General features: G+C 33.8%; 1 pseudogene; it reads right to left on the bottom strand.

Moving 5' to 3' along the window:
• Nucleotides 1–13,198: 13,198 nt before the first annotated feature.
• Nucleotides 13,199–13,927, bottom strand: LOC105292522 (annotated as a pseudogene).
• Nucleotides 13,928–15,194: the final 1,267 nt, after the last annotated feature.

The following is a 15,194-nucleotide window of genomic DNA, read 5'->3' on the forward strand; positions in this document are numbered from 1 at the left end:
ACAAACTATACATTTAGATTTTCACATATTATATTTGATCAGAAGGAATGTCAAACATCATTTGGAGAAGGAATTATTAAAATTTGATGAGAAAAATACAATTTTTTCAATATTAGAGGACCCATGATTGAATGAACACACGTTTTGAAGTTTATTTAGCTTCTTCATCATATTTTCAGCTTCTTTGTTAGAGAGTTTTCTTGCTTCCAAGATTCCAGGTAAATAGCATTATATGCTGTGTTTACCTCTTCTCAGGTCACAGGAGGGTCAAATAAAAATTCTCAAATCATCTAATAAAAGTGCTATGACTCCTTCCTTAAGGTGGTACTTAAATTTTGGAAAGTACTATTGCCCTTTTGGAATAAAATGGATGTTAAGAACTGTTTCACATTTTAAATTTTTCTGTGTAAACTCAACAAATTTTAAGTATACTTTTGTTGTTGTTGCTATTGCCATGTTGTTTGTTTCTTTGGAGATACTGGTAACTCTCACCTGGGCCCTTAGCAGATATAACTAACTGGTGACATAATCCTGACTGAAGCACATCATAAAGCCGTAATTCTGTTATGGACCCCACACTTCATAGGAGATGACCTCCAGCCAGCCCCAAGCTTATGTGACTACAACTCAGATTGTCACCTGCCCATTAGCAGTACTCAGAGATTCTGACACTTTCCTATATGGGACAAAGACAGCTGTCAGTCTTTTTTTCTTTTTTTTCTTTAAAAGATCTACTGCATTTCTCCTCCCTGGAAATCCATTCCTGTGGATTTACCTGACACTGTACAGCTAGGGTTCCCCATTTACCAGTAAAACATCTTTATTTCAGAACTCCATCTTTAGTGTTTAAATAGAGACAAAAAGAAACAGCTGTCAAGCCCTCAAGTGGACAAAAAAATAGTTCATTAGAGATACAAATCTGTAGCTTAAAGTGACCAAGAAAATTATTAGCCTTTTGGGAATTTGCTGATGCCTGCGAATCTTATTACGTTTTCTCACAGGCTATGGGGTGAGATGTGGAGCCCACATTTTCTACCCCTGAGATACAGTTACTTGGGCTGACATCTAGAATTAAAATGAGCAATTACTTCCCAAAATAGGAAAATTTGCTTTTTTCAATCTTTGGAGTTTACCCTACTGAAATTTAAATTTCATATCATTTGAAACATAGAATTGACAGAAGACGGAAAGACAAGCTTCTACAAGAACGAAATGCCTCACTGCAAAGTATGTGAAATATCTCATGAAAACAGGCACCCCACCTGACACTTGTCCCCTCTACATTAAGGGTTTATGGAAATACTAGGTGATAGATATGTTTACCACAAAGCATATGTAAATAAACAAGAGAATGTTAGAAAATGGGGCACTCTATCAAAAATCCCAAGCTTTTAAAGTTCAAGTTCAGCAATGTCATTAACACCTTGCTTTAAGTTATTCTGGGAGAGCTGGAATTCATGATGAATTTATGACATGCAGTTCTTTCCAACATTGTGTGGCTATTAGGATCCTGTCAATGTGATGCAGGGGAAAGCCTTGTAGAGTTGCTCTGTTTTATACACCAGTGGCCCTCTTCCCTATTCTATTTCTCTTTCTGTGAGGAGGACCTAGATAAGAATCAATTGCAAAGGATGAATTCTGAGTTGACTGATGATATTCAAGCAACATAGATGTTCTTTATAGAGCATCTGGGCACAATGTGTAGCTGATAGTCTCCTTTTGGTTTAAAGGAGGCAATAAATCTATTTAATATCTTTGAGTTTTATGGGTTTCTCCTGAAGAATTTCTCCTACATAAATGATGCCTCGAATGTGTGCTTATGTTTTCTTAGCTCAGACTCATTTAAGCTTTAGATTTCAATAGCGACTATCTTTTATTACTCAATAATAGATGAAAGCAGTAACTGGAAATATGTTTTGTGGAAATATATATTTTTGTACCGACAAATGCCTAACAGTTTTCACAACCAAGTTGAGCAGACAGCATTTTGTATTTTGGCTTAGCTGGCAGGAGGATTCAGAATTCTGTTCACTTTCTCCTTCAAATGCTCATTCAGAAGAACTGAACATTATTTCCAGGCATTCATCCTATAGAAACTTTCACGGACATATCTGCACTTGAATACACACCAATAACCCAAATTTCTCCTAAAATTTATACAGGATTTTAATATTCCACTCTAGTGCCCAATGATGAATTTGGATAAAATCTGAGTACCACTCCCGCTTCCAAAAAAACAGAGTATTTTTTTTTTTTTTAGGAAGATTCTCTAACTCACTTTTGGGGAAATTGAAAAGACATCTGGGAATATTTGAAGTTTATCTTCTGGGAAAAAAATATTTAGTGCTGCTACTTTTCAATAATGTAAATATGAAATTACTTTCTGAGGAGAAGAGTTAGTCTTGAACAGTCTGTATAGAAAGCAGGGGTAGACTCTATATAGAAAGAAGCATACATTATAAAAGCTAAGTAAATCTGATAAAGCACCTAGTTGCTAGAACTCTAGATTCTTGAAAAATTTAGATTGCTAGAGCAGGAAGGAAACTCAGCTTTACCTGTGAATATCCAGTCCAGATAAATGTGCCTCACGTGGCTGAGTGGGGCATGACTAGTACTCAGCCTTTTAAAGTAAAAAGGCCACTTTCTTAATATGACAAAAATTTGATAATCCTCACAGACTTAATATTTGTAGATGAAAAAATATTACTATAAATTGAATAATGCTTTTAAATATATTTGTTTTTTATAACTCACTACAATATTATTTACATAAATTCGAGAGGTCAGTAGCTTGTTGATTGAGAGTCACCAAGAGATGATGTATATGCCCAACACAGAGCAGCTGAGTAGATCAAGGTCAGCAGAAAGCTTCAGGAGAAAGCACCGCCAAGAACTTTCCTGTAGTTCTAAGTGAAACCTGGTTATTATTGGTAGGCACTTGGCTCCGGTAGCCCTTTCATGTGAGAAAAGATTGTTTTCTCATGCCTCGGGCATGGAATCTGCCTCTACTCTTACTAGCACCTTCTAGAAAGCTGACCAAATTGTTGACCCCTTCTGAAGCTGTGAGTGTGTATGTGGTATATGTGTGTGTGTATGTGTGTAAATTATATGCTTTAAACAAATATAACCATTGCTGTGTTTTGTCTTTTTTTTATGGTCTAGGATAAGTGTGATGATGATACTGCTTTCTCTTGATTTCCTGTATTGCCAGATTTTTATGCTATAAAATAGATAGTCCCTGGTAAAATATGTGATGAGAATTATTTGCAAGATAGATTGATGGGAAACCAAAGGTGAAAACAACTCAAATGTCCATCAATGGATGAATAAACAAAATGTGGTATATCCCTGAAATGGACTGTTATTCAGCTATAAAAAAAAGGGAATGAAGCACTGACACATGCCACAGGTGAATGAGCCTGGAATACATAATGCTAAGTGAAAGAAGCCAAGTTCAAAAGGTAACATATTGTATGATTCCATTTATACAAAATATCTGGAATAAGTAAATCTATAGAAACAGAAAGCAGAATGAAACAGAAAGCAGATATCCAAGAGCTGGCTAAAGAAAAGGCTGGATGGCGACTGCTTACTGGGCGTTTTCTTTGGGGCTGATGAATTTTTTTTTGAAAATTGATAGAGATGACATTACTACCGAATTGTGAATGTGTTAAGGGCCACTGAATGATATACTGTGTAATTGTTGATTTTATGTTACATAAATTTCACCTCGAAAAAAATAAATTAGGATTGATAGGATATTTCCACTTGTTTTTAAAGTAATTGGTTAATTAAGACTACATTTAAACTATATTGTTTAGGTTGTAAGAATCCCAGCTAAATTTGCATTATTTAGTTTAGAGATAAAGAGAGTATATAAGATATTCTAACAGGAACCAGAAGACTTTGTCCTCCATGCCCGCAAGGTCAGCCTATTTTTGGTTGGGACATCCTAGGGACTCATCAGAGGAAGTGAAAAAGCTTCAGTGTCACAATACTTGTTGCACCAGGCTAATGTCTTTTACTGAGATATGTTACTTTCAGCCTTGTCTTTTTGCTCTAAATCCATGTATTAATTAGGGTATATATTGGGAAAACTAGATTATGCTGCAGTAATACACAAACCCCAAATCTCAGTGGCTTAATGTAGTAAAATTTATTTCTTGCTCACACTACATGTTTATTGTTGGTCAGCTGGTCAGCTGATCACAGACCCACAGGCCCTCAGAACACCCACCATGGCATTGTTGGCCATACTAAAGGGACAAAGATCCCTAGAGGCAATCAAAGATGTCCACCCATAATGGTACACATCATTGTTTTTCTTAACTCATTGATTATAACTACCCACATAATTTCATCCAACCTCAAGAGTACTAGGAAGTACAATATTATTTTGTGGACAGAAGTTAAAGAACCAGAAATAATAGCACTAACAGCTTTCATAAGGAGTGAATATAGCCTTCTAAGTTGTTAGACCAACTTTCCAAATGATCTGTCACCTACTTTAAAACCATTTGTCCTTTGTTGTTGTTGTTGTTGTCGTTGTTGTTGTTGTCATTGTTGTTGTTGTTAAAAGCCTTGCATCCTTTAGATTCTCATTTGTACTTTCAGTTACAGAGTTTCTCAAACTTTATTCAAATCATATCTTTGGTCACATATGTGGAAGGCTATAGTAACAATACTTTAAAAGGATGACTGAGATTTAAAACAATGAACAACTACAAAAATAATTCTTCCATTATCGCAATATTCTACACAGTAGGTCACTCCATTACACATGGTGTCACTTTGAAGTAGAATTGTCTACTGCCATAGCTTCACTTTCATATCTTCCAGAAATAAGTAATTTCTGTTTGGTGCTTGATTAGTAATAAATTATACCACTTATAATATTTTATACTTTAATCTCATCTCATTATTTTATCTTACAAAATAACCACTACAAAAGTATATATCCCCAGTTGAAGCAGAAGTAAAATTTATAGCTTAATCAAAATTTGATGATATACCAAGGAAAGGCAAAATCACTTTTTTGTTGTTGTTGTTCTTCATTGCTTTCATGCAGGCCTCTCCCAACCATTAATGGAGGGTTTTCAAATTTGATACACAGTTTTGTTCTACATCAAAGTTACTACAATGTCTATGTTAAATATACATACCACTGTGGAATCTGACATTTCTTTGCCTTTAGTAATTACTTTGCCCTTCATTTCCATGTCCCCTCTGCCACCACTTCCATACTGTACCCGACCTTGTCATCACCTAAACCTGACACCATTGTCTCTTGTTTGAAGCACTTAAAAGTTTCCTGTCTGATTTCTTGTCCTACAATTTGCCCTTTTCGAAAAACATTCTGAACATTGCCATTGAGTAACCTATTTAAAAATGCAAATCTGATTATATCAGTTTACTCTTTCGAAGCCTTCAGTGACAGTTGAGATACAGTCTAAATTCCTCAGCATGCCTTATAAGACCTTTCCTAATATTTTCCCTCCTCACTTTTGAACTTAATTCTTTCTACTCTTGCCCATTTATTTCACTATAGACCCATGTATAGTCCCATGATCAGCATTCTTGCCTCTTGATCTTATACATGTTCCTCCATCTTCCAGGAAGATCCACCTCTCCCCTGCCTTCAGCCACTTACTTTTCATCTATCACTTCTTAATTCTTTCCAAAAGTCTTCCCTGATACACCAAGAGTCTTCTTTCTGACTTCTATAATTTTGGAGGTGCTTATTGTAATCCTAAAAGCTTCTCTGTATTCTTTCTAAGCTTAGCCAAAAATAGATGTTCACTTATAATTGTTTAATAGAATTAGTGAATTCCAGCGGAAGAGCCACTTCTGCAGAGAGCAGCACAGCTGACTAAGAGAGCAGAATATGGAGAATTCTCAAGTGAAAAGGGACTGAAATTGATTAGGGGGATTACTCATCATGAGATATTCAGAGGCTAGGGTATTTTTGTAAAACAGATTATATATAATTTAGCTTTCGTAGGAAAACATTTATTTTTCTATATTTTTAATGACATACTAGGGCTTGAGCGTAAATTATTGGCACTGGACTTGCTGATGAGTCTAGCTTAGTCCAACTGAGAGATTTTTTTAGACCTTAAACCAGGTATAAAAACACTGAGACAAAACTTAAACTCTTTTGCACAGATGTCTCTGGTATGATGGAAACAGTAGAACAAGGTTAATTTAGCATGAACACCGAAGTATATTGAAAAAAACACTGAATTCGGAATGAGAAAAACTGAATTTTATTAACGGCTTTTTATTTTCTATGGGCCTTGAGTAAAATTCAGACTTTCTGAATTTTTAGTTTTTTATTTTTCTAAAGTGGTGATAACCGTATCACTATGCCTCACAAGATGTTATAATGATCCATTTGGATGAAATATGTGGAAGTACTTAGAATACCATAAAGTCATATAGGGATGTAAAAGATTATGTCATGTATAATTAACTGTAATATTGTAAAATAAAAACACAAATTTAAAATACCTCTAATATAATCCCAGTGACAATTGATGCTCCACATGGCTTGCCTAGATTCTTATATAGATTCCCAACATGAGGTTAAAACAAAAATAAGCCCACTCTATTATATATACCAGTAAGAAAATTTTCTACACTTGAGGTAGGGATAGTAGACATTGAGAAATGTGGCTATGATTTTCCTCATTCTGTCTTCAAGAACAGGAAACTGAAAATGAACAAACCATTTGATGAAATAAAAGGCAAAGCTAAATATCAAACTGTGTGCTATACCTCACTAAGTCATATTCTACTATTATGTGTGTGTGTGTGTGTGTGTGTGTGTGTGTGTGTGTATGTGTTTGTGAGACCACTGTGTCTATAATCATGAGCTTTTGTCACAGATCTCTGTGAATTTTTATTATACTCATAACTAATTTTAAAAAATGAGAATAATTTCACAACCTTTGGCATAGCTTCACTAATCTTTTTCCTTTACTCCTGAATTTTTATCACCTTTCAGCTGCTCACAAGTCTCTTTTTTACCAAAACCTTAAAAATTTCCCCCAACTCCAGCCCACTGCACCTGCGCTCCTCAGCTCTGTCTCCATGCTTAGCCTATAAATAGGTAGACTTAGCCAATGTCTCTTGTCAAGTCTATTACCTTCCTTCTGTCTCTAAATAATTTCAGTTTCTCATCACAGATAACTGGATTACTGAGTAACAAAGAAGACTGAGAAAATGAAGAGAAGAAACATTCATATGTTAATTAATTGTGTTGCAATCACATTTAAAACCATATATAATGCAAAATGGTAATGATTATGAAGACAATCTAAAAAACTATAGAGATGATAACTGTATTAATTAGGGCTCTTGGTTAAAAGTATCAGAAATTCAGTTCTATCTTTGGCAGAATGAAGAAATTAAGGGATAGATAACTAAAGTACCTCATTTTATATCAAGAAGGGCAAAATCATGTGGAAAGCCAAGATTCAATAGGCTTCCACTACAAAATTGATTACTTCTCTCTCTCTCTCTCTGTCCCTTTCTCTTCCTCCTCCTTCTCCACCTCTTCCTCCTCCTCTTCCTCCTTCTCCTCCCTCCCTCTTTCCTTCCCTCCCTCGCTCTCTCTAATTCATTTATGCTTTTTTGTGTCTGCGTGTTGGCTATATTTTCTCAATGTAGGTAGAGTGTATTTTTTTTACCTGCCAGAGAATATAGTTTTCAACAGTTGCCATGTTTCAATTTTTGTAACTCATAATTAATGCCAAATATAAGGAACTTATATTTGGCATTAATTATGAGTTACAAAAATTGTTTCCAGTTTCTAAAATGAAAAGAAAAGGAAAGAACAGAACAGAACAGAAAAGAACAGAGATGAACACTGATTGCTCTGATTAGCTATACTCCTTGATATTATCAATAATGGTAAGAAGAGGAGAGATCTGAAAAGTCATGGCATTCTTGTGCAAACTCATGGGTAGGGTAAAAGGAGAAACAGTCCCCAGATGAAGTGAGATATTTCTGCCATTATCTTCCCAACCAAAATAAAATGAAAAAAATCACACAGCTACTAAAATATGATTGTTTTAGTTGCTCTTTTATATTTTCAGAAATGTCATTTATATGAACAGCAATGTTCTATTCTTAGGGTGTAATTAGTATCTGGACTTCTCATTCCTCTAAGGTACTGAAAGAAGTCAAATTAGATTAAAGAAATGTATAATGGCCATTTATTTGTTTGCTAATTGTATGTTGGGGCATAAATTCTATTAGAGGGTTCAATATAGTGATTATTCCTTGGAAAATAAAATCACACAGTATCATTTCTTTGGAAAAATTACATTTTATTTTCTATCTTTTTTTGTTATTTAAATTGCTTAATGAAGGACTTTTTTCAATGAAATAATGATCTTGTACTGGCATATACAACTACAGCAGATTCTGTTTATTTGATTTTATATATATATATATATATACACACACACACATACTTATATATACACATTTAAATATTCATATAGAATTCATATTATATAAACAATAAGAAATTAACTATTTTCTAAAATTAGATATATTCCAGTAGGGACATTTTCCCTAAATATTAAAAATATCCTTGAAGTTAGGACAAACCAAGTAATGTTATGGAGAAAAGATGTCACTGCAATGCTTTGAAAGTATCCCGTTTAATAGCAACAGCTAAGCACATGGAGTTCTAGTTGTCCTCAAGGGAGCATACAATGATTATTTCTAGTTTATTATTCAATTTAGATAGAAAATCGGCCAATATGATGCCATAGAAAGCAAAAACACTAACTCAAAAGAATATATATACCCCCATGTTTATAGTAGCCATCTGGTAGGGAAGGTCAAAGTTTCTTTCTGAGCCTTCAGGCCCTTCAAAATACTCATCTTAAAATAATCAGTATCCGAAAGAGGCATTTATTGGGGTGACAAATTCTGCTCCCCTTCACAGAATTATTTACAATCGTGAAGAATGTATAATTTTGACTGTCCAAATAATCTTTCATATTTTTTTTCTTTTAATTTAGTGGGTTTTTACATCTTCAGGAAAAACCCTATTTGTAATTAATGTCTTTTTCAAGATAAGTATTAAAGTAGTCTCATTGGTAGTCTAGTGTCATTATTGCTAGGATATATTTTACAATGTCAGACAGTGATTTTAAAAAATAGGCTAAGTTTAATAAAGTAAAATCTGGCCTGATTACAATTTTGTGTATTATATTAATCAACACTTCTGAACTTCTACAGTTCAATTACTGTGTTCAAAATTATGATATGCATAAACTCCAGGAATCTGAAGTACAATGTGAGTTATCACCTATTAAAGCATACTTAGTATGGAGGTAGGATAAAATGTATTTTACTTATTTTCTAGTTTTCTTTTACTTAAGTTTTTTCCTTCCTTCTCTTCTTCTTACAGGTCCTCTTTTCCCTCTTTCCCCCCACCTCCCTCCTTCCCTCCCTCCTTATTCTTTTCTTTTTTTATTCTTTCTCTTTTCAAGTCAATCCATTCCTGTGTGGGTGATACCTCTAGTAATGAAAATATTAAACCAGAAGCCCTTTTCTTTGAATCACAAGTAAACAGAAAGTTTACTTTAATAGAATACTGTTCCACTCTTCATTTTCCGTAACAGGAAATCTTGCATATTCATCATAGATCCATGTCGTATTTTCCAGAGAAGTATAAGTGTTTCTTTATTTAAAACAAATAAGATATAATTTTCACTAGAGAAGCATAGAGAACAGAAGGAAAGAATGATACTAAATCTTGGGAATTACAGATACTGGTATTTTAAAACTTTTCTAAGGATGGAGAGAAGAATCAGGCAAGAGTTGTGTTTTCTGGAAAGATATAATAACTTCTCAAGACTGCATCTATATTTAAGAATTGCTACATTAGCTTTACCAACATCACATATTTTCATGCCAAAATAAATTTAATGCCATTTGTTACTTATTTTTTAAGAGACAATTTTTTAGAGTAGTTTTATGGTCATAGCAAAATTAAATGGAAAGGACAGAAAATTCTCCCCTATAATTCCTGCCCTCACACACATTCACCTTCTCCCCCTATCAACATCCTGCACCAGACAGGTACATTTGTTACAATCGATGGTCCTATACTAATGCATCATTATCACCCAAAGTCCATAGTTTAGTTTTTGACAAATACATAATGACATATATTTGCTTGAGCAAAATACAGAATAGTTTCAATGCCCTAAGAATCCTCTATGTTCCACCTGTTTATCCCTTCTTTTCCCTAACCTCTGGCAACCACTGATCTTTTTTCTGTCTCTAAAATTTTACCTTTTCCAGAATGTCATGTGGTTGAAATCAGATTGGCTTCTTTCACTTAATAATATGCATTTAAGTTTCTTCTATGTCTTTTCATGGCTTGATAGCTCACTTACTTTTAATGCTAAATAATATTCTCTATGTATTATTCATTCATTCATCCACTGAAGGACATCTTGGTTGCTTCCACATTTTGTCAGTTATGAATAAAGCTGCTATAAACATTGTGGGCAGGTTGCTGTGTAGACATAAGTTTTCATTTCCTTTGGATGATTACCAAGGAGCGAGATTGTGAGATTGTATGGTAAAGAGTATGTTTAGTATTGAAAGAAATTGTCAAATTGTCTTCCAAAGTGGCGGTAACATTTTTTATTACCACCTGCAATGAATGAGAGTTTCTGTTGCTCCACATTCTCATCAGCGTTTAGTGTTGTCAGTATTCTGGATTTGGGGCATTCTAATAAGTGTGTAGTGATACCTCTATTGTTCTTCATATTACTGTTAATAAGCCCAAAGAATTAAACAGTTTTCAGAAACTGAGTTTCAAATGAAAGCCAACTCTCAGAACAAACAAACAGAAACCCAAGAAACTGAAAGAAAGGTATTAAGAAAAACTTAGTGCCTATATGCATGAACTACTTACAAGGATTCAGGAATATTTGGAATAACCGTATATTTACTTAAAAATTCTAAAGAAGAGACCAAACTGAAATGAATTCTAAAACCAAGGATGTGTTTATGAATCTTTTGAGCGATGAGGGCTATGGGTACTGGAAAATGTGTAGTTTGCTTCAAGTCATTCAATATTTCTCCCCAAATACTCTATTAAACAAATAAAACACATTAACACAATTTAAACAACAACAACAACAACAACAACAAAATGTAGGCAAACTATCGATACTATATCTGCTAGGGAAGGAAACTATGAGAACATAAAAAAAAATAGTGCTTTATATAAAAAGGATTTATTTGCCGGGCTTTTTATGTTTTTAAACATTTTGTTATTGTTCTTGTTGGAAGTACTTAAGAGAAACATTACATTTACACACACATACCCATGTGTCCTATATTCTTTTAAAATCCTCATTTCCACTTTATATCCTATGTAATAAAACCTACACATGGCTTTCTAAGCATTAATATATAAGTTTTAGATCTCTACAGCCACCCGCACATCTCTAAATAGCTATTGTCTCCATTCATGTTTAATTACTTGTCTATTTTCTTTACGTTGCTTTGGCTTTTTACTGTGTATAAACTTATGTTAGAAATATAATGTTATTAATTGTGTAATACCAGTATCATAAACCTCATCAAGACAAAGCAATTTTCAAATTCTCTTGAGATAGCTCAAATATGTTTTATGAATAAATTTCAAAATGGTGCCAAGAATATGGATTATGAGACTTGTAGATTCATATACGAGTGACTCGATATTTTATGGTCATATTCAAGAATATATGACATATATTTATAAACTTTAAAAGTTATAAATAGTATACTAATATTTCAACAAGAAAGAAAATATCGACATACATTGTACCAAGAATTTACATGTGATAACATTTTTATAATTTAATATTAACAATAACTTTGTGAGGAAGATATTATTCTTCCCATTTTTCTTTCTTTCTTTCTTTCTTTTTTTTTCTTCCCATTTTCCAATGAGAAGGCCTTATCAAGAGTCTTAATAGATTGGGAACCTTACTTTATATATACAAAGATTGAGTGTTAATCAACATACAATTACATAGCAATGATATTCTCTAATGTTTTATAAGGAAACAATAGTTATAAATCTTAGATTTTTGAATTAAATAATAACAACAATAAAAATTATGATTAAGGCTTTTTATGTACCACCTTTTTAGAAAGTATTACTGAAAGTCATTTAATAACAACAAATTATTTTCATTAAATGAGTGTTTCCCTAATGAACATACTTTCTATTTAAACGTAGTTGAGGTTTCTCAAAAGGAGAATTTCCAAATTACCTCTCAATGTCCTCTGTTAAATCAGATATCTTTTAAAACAGACAAATCAGCCTTTTCTCAATTTGTCAGCCGTAGGGGAGTTACATTGTACAGAAGGAAATAAGATGGATATTCTAAACAGAATGTTTTTGGATGCCTTTCATGAGACATCAGTGAGCCTTTAAAGAGTGTTTATTGATTCTTTAGGCAGTACCCGAGGCAGCCCAAGATCTATTGCTCTGTCACTTTAAAAGCGGCAGCAGTCGTGCCACTTTTCCTAGGAGATCTTTCTCTTATGGCTTAAAAATTTCTACAAACCAATTGCATCTGTCATCTCCTGCTTGATCCACTGAGTCCCACAGGCCATGTCTGAATGGTTAAAAGCTATATTTTTCCTCAAAATGCTTGTTGGAACAAATGCATTTTTAGGGCAGAGACTCTGTAAATGAAAACTAAGTATTCAGACCTGTAAACATCAATGAGAAAAGCCATGACCAGGAAGGAAGCAGGCTTAATGGGATTCTGTGAAAGACAACCTAGACCGATGTTCTTGGGTCACCTGGTATAGCGTCTCAGAGGAACCACCAGTCCCTTTGTGGAGACTTTTAGGAAAGAGAAACTCTTCCTTCCTTCCTTCCTTCCTTCCTTCCTTCCTTCCTTCCTTCCTTCCTTCCTTCCTTCCTTCCTTCCTTCCTTCCTTCCTTCCTTCCTTCCTTCCTTCCTTCCTTCCTTCCTCTCTCTCTTTCTTTCTTCTTTCTTTCGAACTTTTATATTTGAGTTTATTTTTCATTAACTTTTAAAACACTACTATAGTTGAACATTAAAACAAAAATGATAGCACATAGTGAGTATATTATGATTATAGTCCTTCACTCATTCACTAATGCATATGAAATGTTTATCCACTAACCCTGTTAAGAGGTCTGACACTGACCACCACCCCCAGGATGATGTTCATCATCCTCATGTGCTTCTCCATTGCAATGGCGCCGTATTTCTTGATTCAGATCAAAGTCCATCAGTTCTACGTCGTTCATTTCATTAGTCTATTCTACTTCTTTCCTTTCAGGTAGGAGTATTTTAGGCAAAGAGAGTTTATCAGGAGAGAGAAAGCCATTCAAAGCCTTAAATTTGATGATTAGGCGACCCCTTTTATGTGGTATATGATAAACTGGCATGCCTTCATTCAGCAGATACTTGATATCTCCATGCTTGACACTCTGACCTGAATGAGAGGTGAGGATGACTATGATTTCGTTATCAAGAGGAGATATTGGTTTTTGGAAGCCACACAATGCTTCAATCAGCTGTATTCCAAACATATGCAAAATGGTCTCCTCATGGAGAGAAAACAGCATGGTCCTTCTGATCTAAAACAATGATGTTATCTCCAGGTTTCAGTCCTGGTTCTTGGTCTCCTTCACCATGGAATGTTATCTTCTGGCCATCTTTCATGCTTTTGTCAATATGAACTTCTAGAATCTTCTTCTCTTAAATGATTTTCTTTCCATTGCAGCTTTTACATCTATCTTTAGGACTGATTGTTCCCGGTAGCCCTGGCACTCCATGCACACAGACTAAATTTGCTAAACCATTCCAGGTTCTATCTGATGAATTCTTCTTTGCATTCCAGTACCTAGGCCATTAGGATTGCATTCTATTGCTCCTTTACCACATCAGCCTTTAAATTTGTCACAAATCATGTTTTTTTTTACAGGAAGCTCACTATTCCTTAAGGAAATACATTCATTTCATTTTGGGATAGGAAAACTTTTACAAGATGATCTTTATGTTATTCCAGAATCCAGTTTCCTCTAACTTTAATTTATTGGGATTATTTCAGTACTTTAAAGATTGCTATTAGGAATATATAGACTAAACATATTTTCTTTTGTCTTTGTATTTATGACATAGTCATTCACTCTCATTGCCCCTCTCCTTGCGAAGCAATAGATTTTGCAGTGTTCCTTAAGCTGTTCAATTAAAAATAGAGAACTTAGAATATAAAGAAAAGATGAGTAAAAATTTTAAGTAGTTTTGGGTCAATATCCAAATTAACCAGAAGTCATGATCCCTTTTTCCTTCTAGGTTTTGGCTTGAATTTTTGTTGGTCATTTTATTAAGGATTTCTGGGGGGGAAAAAAAGAAAGAAAGAAAAACAATTGCAATTTCCTTTTTCAAGATGAATAGTGAATATATTTAGGTATAGATGCTAAATATGTTTTAGATTATCATATTTAGTTTTTAAAGTATATATTAGAGATAAGCTTGTACTTTTTAGTAAATGGTAATCTCAAAAATTATTATATATTAGAGTTACTTTTAGAGTTAGCTTTACCACCTAATATAGTTTTATCAGTTAAAGATGAACTCCTGCTTTTAATGAGTAGGCATTCATGTTACTGTGAATACATCAATTAGAAATCAAACTCCATTTCTGAAGCAGCAGTTTTGGAGAATTATAGTGTAGTGGTAAGAAATTGAGCTCTACAGTCAAATTATTTGATTTGCTTCCTTCTTTATTAATTCAACTCAAATGAATATGCTTTTCTTTCAAGAGTCTGATTGTCATGCCTATTTAATTTGATTTGTTCACATGCTTGAATTAATGAAGATAGATAACTAAACAGATGCCACTGCTGAGACAATTGGACCTTCCTATGTGTCTGGCGCAAGATATAACACTTGGTAATATGTTGCAGGAAAACCAAATAAACAGAGTAGAACCAAATGATACCTAAGATCCAATATTAATGCATAAGTCGTGGTGCCTAGATTGGGACTGTATGTTAGAAATGTGGCATGCAAAAAGATATCCTGTGTACCTACTGTGATGGATTTTGTCTTAAGAGATAACACTACTCATACTTTAATTCAACTTCATGTGTCCCATACTAAGGACTACATCTT

Source organism: Pteropus vampyrus, unplaced genomic scaffold, assembly GCF_000151845.1.
Source record: "Pteropus vampyrus isolate Shadow unplaced genomic scaffold, Pvam_2.0 Scaffold58, whole genome shotgun sequence".
Taxonomy (NCBI): domain Eukaryota; kingdom Metazoa; phylum Chordata; class Mammalia; order Chiroptera; family Pteropodidae; genus Pteropus; species Pteropus vampyrus.